The sequence below is a fragment of the Rhinatrema bivittatum genome, chromosome 1 (assembly GCF_901001135.1).
Source record: "Rhinatrema bivittatum chromosome 1, aRhiBiv1.1, whole genome shotgun sequence".
Classification (NCBI taxonomy): Eukaryota; Metazoa; Chordata; class Amphibia; order Gymnophiona; family Rhinatrematidae; genus Rhinatrema; species Rhinatrema bivittatum.
The window spans coordinates 277,036,689-277,042,688 of NC_042615.1; positions in this window are offsets into that span (position 1 = coordinate 277,036,689).

Genomic DNA, 6,000 nt, shown 5'->3' on the forward strand with positions numbered 1-6,000 from the left:
GGCAAGCCCTTGGCATCGACGTTGACAGAGCCACCGACAAAGAAGCCCTGTCCAGAAAAGGCCCCATCCTCTTCTGTGACCGGGTCACCGAGACGTTCCCCACCTTCAGTGGTGCTAGGATCCGTGATTCCACCTTCACCGGTGGACCCTCCGGCTACGCCAGTGCTGCCTCCTACTCCGGAGCCGGGGTTCCACGCCCCAGGCTTCCACGAGGAATTGGATCGAATGATCCAAGAGGCCATCGGTAAAGCACTTCAGTACTTCTAACCTCCATCGATGCCAGTACCGGTTCCCGAGCCAGTCACCGATCCGATTCCTGTAGTGCTCGCACCGCTACTGGGTAGACTGGATGCGTTGATCGATGCCCTACCACCCTAGAACCGAGAGCACCGGTGGGTCCGCTGCCTTCTACACCAATTCCATTATCATCGGAGGATGAGGAAACACTAATACCCATTCCACCATCTGGGATTTTACCACGACTTGTCCATCGATGTCACCGACCCCCATCGGTGCCTCCTTCGATGCCATCAGTGCCGCCATCGATGCCTAGGCCTGGTCCTTCAGGATTAGCACCATTTCTCCTCGCTGGAGACCCACAAGGTGCTGGTCATATGGGCAGCTACCCAAGTTGTACCCACAGGAAAGACTATTGTACCCAAGAACCTCAGGAAAAAGTTAATGGCTTGGGCCCACAACTCCAAACTTTCCGGTCATCCTGGCCAACGTAGAACTCTGTCTAAACATCAGAACTACTACTGGTGGCCCACCATGAAGACACATTTGCCTACGTTGCTTCTTGCGCAAACTACGCTAAACAGAAGACTCCGCCGGGTCGTCCATGGGGTCTACTCCAACCCTTGCCAGTTCCAGAAGAACCATGGACACATATTGCCACAGACTTCGTAGTAGATTTACCATCCTCCAGAGGGAACAACACCATTTGGGTAACCGTTGACCGGTTCTCGAAGATGGCTCATTTTGTGGCTCTCCCAGGCTTACCCACCGCTATGGAACTCACCCAGCTATTCATCAAGCACATCTTCCGCCTGCATAGGCTACCTAAGCACATAGTCTCCGATCATGGAGCCCAATTCACAGCTAACTTCTGGAAGACACTATGTAAGAAGTTCGATATTGCTTTTGATTTTACATTTGCATATCATACACAATCCAATGGACAAACTGAAAGGATGAATCGGACTTTAAAGCAATTCATTCGTGACTATGTAAACACTCGCCAGAATGATTGGAGTGAACTGTTACCCTGGGCAGAATTTGCCATAAATTCTCATCCAGCTACATCCACTGGAGTAACACCTTTCGAAGTGGTCTACAGACGACTACCACCACCACCATTGCCACTTCCGTTATCAGTGTCGACCCCGGCAGCTCAATCTACTGCCAAGAACATCCATTAACTATGGACTCAGACTAAAGAGATGCTTACTAAAGCAGGACTTCGAGCCAAGCGAGGTTATGATGCTCATTACCGTAAGGTTCCAGACTTCAAGGCTGGTGATAAAGTCTGGCTATCCACCATGCACCTAAGACTCAAACTTCCTTCAGCTTGCTTCGCTCCTCAATTCGTTGGACCATTTCCCATTCTCCGACGACTGGGCAATCTCACTTATAGTCTGAAGCTACCATCAAATTTAAAGATCCACAATGCATTCCACATCTCACTATTGAAACCACTCATTCTTAGTGAGTTTTCCAACAAGGTACCCAAGGCTACACCTGTAAATGCAGAAGACATCAAATACAAAGTAGACACCGTTCTCGATGTACGAAGACGAGGCAGAGTATGGGAGTACCTCCTGTCATGGGAAGGATACGGCCCAGAAGAAAATTCTTGGACACCTATGTCTAATATCCTGGATAAAGAGATGCTACAGGAGTTTCATCACTTGCATCATCACAAACCAAGACTTGGTAGGAAACAGCGTGGACGCCCTTTGAAAGGGGGTACTGTTGCGTTCGTCGGTTTTTGACGGCTTCGTCCCGTTTGCCTCACCTTGTTTACGGCTCCTCCCGGTCTCCTGGAAAAGATGGCTACTGCCACATCTCCCTGCCGACCTCCTAGAATGGCTACGATGCTGCCTTTCGCCATTGTTCCTCCTAGGACCTACTAGGGTACGCGCGCGCAACCCACGTCTTTGTACCACCATTGGCGTGCACCTTGAGGGCGTTCCCTCATGCTGATGTCACGCCAGCCGTGTATATTACCCTCATCATTTTGCTAGCTCACCGAGTTAGCAAGGACTCAAATCCGTTCCTGTCTATGCTACTCTGCCGCTGCCGTGCTGCCACAGGAAGCTTTCCTCTCTGCCCTTTGGGGTAATGCTAACTTGGGTACCTGCTCCTCGGGGGCCCTCTGTTTTCTTTCAGGTGCCTTACAGGGAACAGGTACTCGCTCCTCGAGGGCCTGCTATCCCTGCCGCAGTGCCTGTACCTCTAACTATACCTGGTGGAATTGCTAACCTTCAGCTAACATCCAGTGAGTACTTTAATCATCAGTCTATCTCTTCCACAGTGTCTCCTTGGGGAATACCTGCTGCGGAACCTCCTGACGTAATCCAGGAGAGACGGGCTCCCTCTGCCAAGGACCCTGAGACTGCAACTACCAACTGCCTCATTACTGCCACTGCTGGTGGCTTTCTACAAAGCTGTATAATAAAAGAACTCTTTTGTGTGTTTCCGAGTCTAGCCCAGTGCTATGGTTCCTCACGGGGCTCCTCCCCATGAGCATGTTCATCCCCACAGCACCCAACGATCCACCAAACATACATAACCACAACAGTCTGCTCCACGAGTTTTCACCAAGTGCCTGGTGGTGGTTGCAGCCTTCCTCAGGAATCAGGGCATGCATGTCTACCCTTATCTCGACGATTGGTTGATAAGGGCTCTGACTCAGCAGGGCGCACTAGACTCCCTGCATCTCACTATCCACACCCTGTTCTCCTTAAGGTTTCTAATCAACTATCCCAAATCCAAGATAGTTCCATCCCAAACCCTATCCTTTATAGGGGCCGACCTAAACACTATACAGGCGAAAGCCTTCCTCCCCCAGGATTGCGCTTTCACCATAGCATTTCTGGCGCATCATCTACAGACTCGAGTATCTTCAACTGCTTGTCACTTCCTCATACTGCTGGGTCATATGGCGTCCTCGGTGCATGTCACTTCGATGGCTCGCCTAGCCATGAGAGTGATGCAGTGGACCTTAAAATACCAGTGGATTCAAGCTTGTCAGCCAATGTCCAGCATTATCCAGGTTACAAAATAGCTCCGTCTGTCACTAGCCTGGTGGATACACCACTCCAATTTCATTCAAGGCCTTTCATTTCAGGCTCCAGAACCTCAAAGTTATAATGTTAAGATAATATGTTGCTGTTGTTTTACAATGTTACAATGTAAAGATAATATGACCTGCTGTCACACTATCCCACCAGTTATCATGTAAACCGATGTGATACTCATTTTTGAATGTCGGTATATAAAAACAAATAAATTAAAAAATAAATACCTAACTTTTTTTTCCTAGGCCCCATTCGAACCCAGAAGAACAGGCTCTGCATTCTTTGGATTGCAAACGTGCCCTAGCTTTCTATCTAGACTGCACATCGACCCACAGGAAATCTACTCAACTGTTTATTTCTTTTGATACCATCAAATTGGGAAGTCCTGTGGGAAAGCAGACCCTCTCCTCCTGGTTGGAGGAATGCATTTCTTTTTGCTACCAGCAAGCAGGCATTCCACTACAAGACTGTGTAAAAGCACACTCTGTCAGGGCCATAGCAACATTAGTAGCGCACCTCCAGTCAGTACCGCTTGCTGATATTTGTAAGGCTGCTACCTGGAGTTCTCTCCATACTTTCGTAGCCCATTATTGCTTAGATAAGGCTGGCACACAGGATTCCATCTTTGGCCAGTCCATTTTACGCAACTTGTTTTCAGTTTAACTTCCCAACATCCTTCCTCCGACCCATTCAGGGTTCAGGATGCCCTCCTAACCAAATTTTCACCTCTGTTGTTGTGTCTGTTGCCTGTCTTTGGATGCATTTGGTGCTTTGCTCGGGCATCCTCAGCTCGGTACTCACCCATATGTGAGGACTACCATCCTGCTTGTCCTGGGAGAAAGCAGAGTTGCTTACCTGTAACAGGTGTTCTCACAGGACAGCAGGATGTTAGTCCTCACGATACCCACGGAGTTGTTTTCGTTTATGTTTTCTTCTTTTATTTTTCACACATACACTTTTACTATAATACAAGACTGAAGGGGGACCCCTGCTGGATGCAGGGTCAGTGCATTGCTGGGCATGCCCAGTAAGTGCCAGTCAAAGTTCTAGAAACTTTGACAAAAGTGTTCCGTGTTTGGGCTCCATCCTGATGATGTCACCCATATGTGAGGACTAACATCCTGCTGTCCTGTGAGAACACCTGTTACAGGTAAGCAACTCTGCTTTCTCCCTCCCTGGGGTAGCTCCAGCACTCCCTCCTTTAGTAGCAGTTGTGGCTCTAGCAAAGCGTTTCTCTTTGGGGCCATCCATAAATGATGTCAAACTATTTTGGCATGAAATCAAACACTCCCCCCCTTTTGTTACACTTCGTCACAAATCTCCAAACCCCCTTTCAATTATAACATCACAAACTTAGAAACTCCCCCTTATATTAAGCTACAATACTGAACTGCAAACAATGATCAGTCCATGTTTAACTTGAGCAAAGTAGCATTAGTACTGTACACAGTCTAGGCATTTATCACACACTGCAGTCAGTTTGTATTATAATTAAAGCTGTTCAATGCTGCAATATCAAATAAGTAAGATGTCGAACTGTTTTTTTTGCAAGAACTTTTCAACCTGCCACGGCGACGAAAAGTGATCTGCCATTGTGCAAACAGGGGCGCTGCTGACGGAAACCTCGTTTTCTGGAACAGATAGTCCATGTAGATCTAGATTGCCTTCATCTTGCCACTCCGCATTCTTAGCTGCATCCTCTGCGCATGCAGTGATCGCCATCAGCTCACGTTGTGGACGGGCAGCCACTCTCAGTGGTTTGACAGGTTTGGTTGGAACTGCCTGATGTTTGTGCGTTGCTGTGTGGCTTCGCAGTATCACCGTAGAAGCAAAAATATTGATGACATGTCTTGCATATGCTATCACTTTATATTCTATTCGTGCTAATAGTTGGGACCCCCAAACTGATTGGGGGGGGGGGCGGGAAGTGGGGAAAGTGCACAAATGCATTGAGCTCCAGGCATTGCCACTGCTGCTGTGATAGCAAAGTAATCTTGTGACTTTGACTTTGTGACATCACAATATGTTCAATCCCCCTCTAACCCCTCGTCACAAAAGTGGTAACCTCCTCCCCCCTATCAGAGCATGACATAATTTATAGACGGCCCCTTTCTCTCTCTCTCTCCCTCAGCCCAGAACCCTCCTCTCTTTCTCCCCAACTTCCGTCTTTCTCTCTCTGCCTCCTCCACCCTCTGCCCAGCATCATCATCACCCCAAACCCCCCCCCCCTTCCTTTAGCCCTACTCACATGACATGGTAGGGCATTAGGGAGGAGGGTCCGATGGAATGGTACTCCCTTGGGCTTGACGTCCTGTGCGACTGCACAAGTTGCACACCCCAAAAGCTAGCACTGATACCAAACAAATTCACTGCACAGAGACCTAAAACTGAACAGTCTGGCATCTTCTGCCTTGGGTTTTGTTCCTCATATTCCCATAGCGAATAACCTTGCACAATTCGGAGTGGCATGTTGCAGCTTGCATGTGCAATTGTATTGAAATGACACAGCCTAGGCCAGTGATGGCGAACTCCAGTCCTCGAGTGCCACAAATAGGCCAGGTTTTCAGGATAGCCACAATGAATATGCATGAGATAGAGTTCCATACAATAGAGGCAGTGCAGACAAATCTATCTCATGCATAAGTGCAGACAAATCTATCTCATGCATATTCATTGTGGCTATCCTGAAAACCTGGCC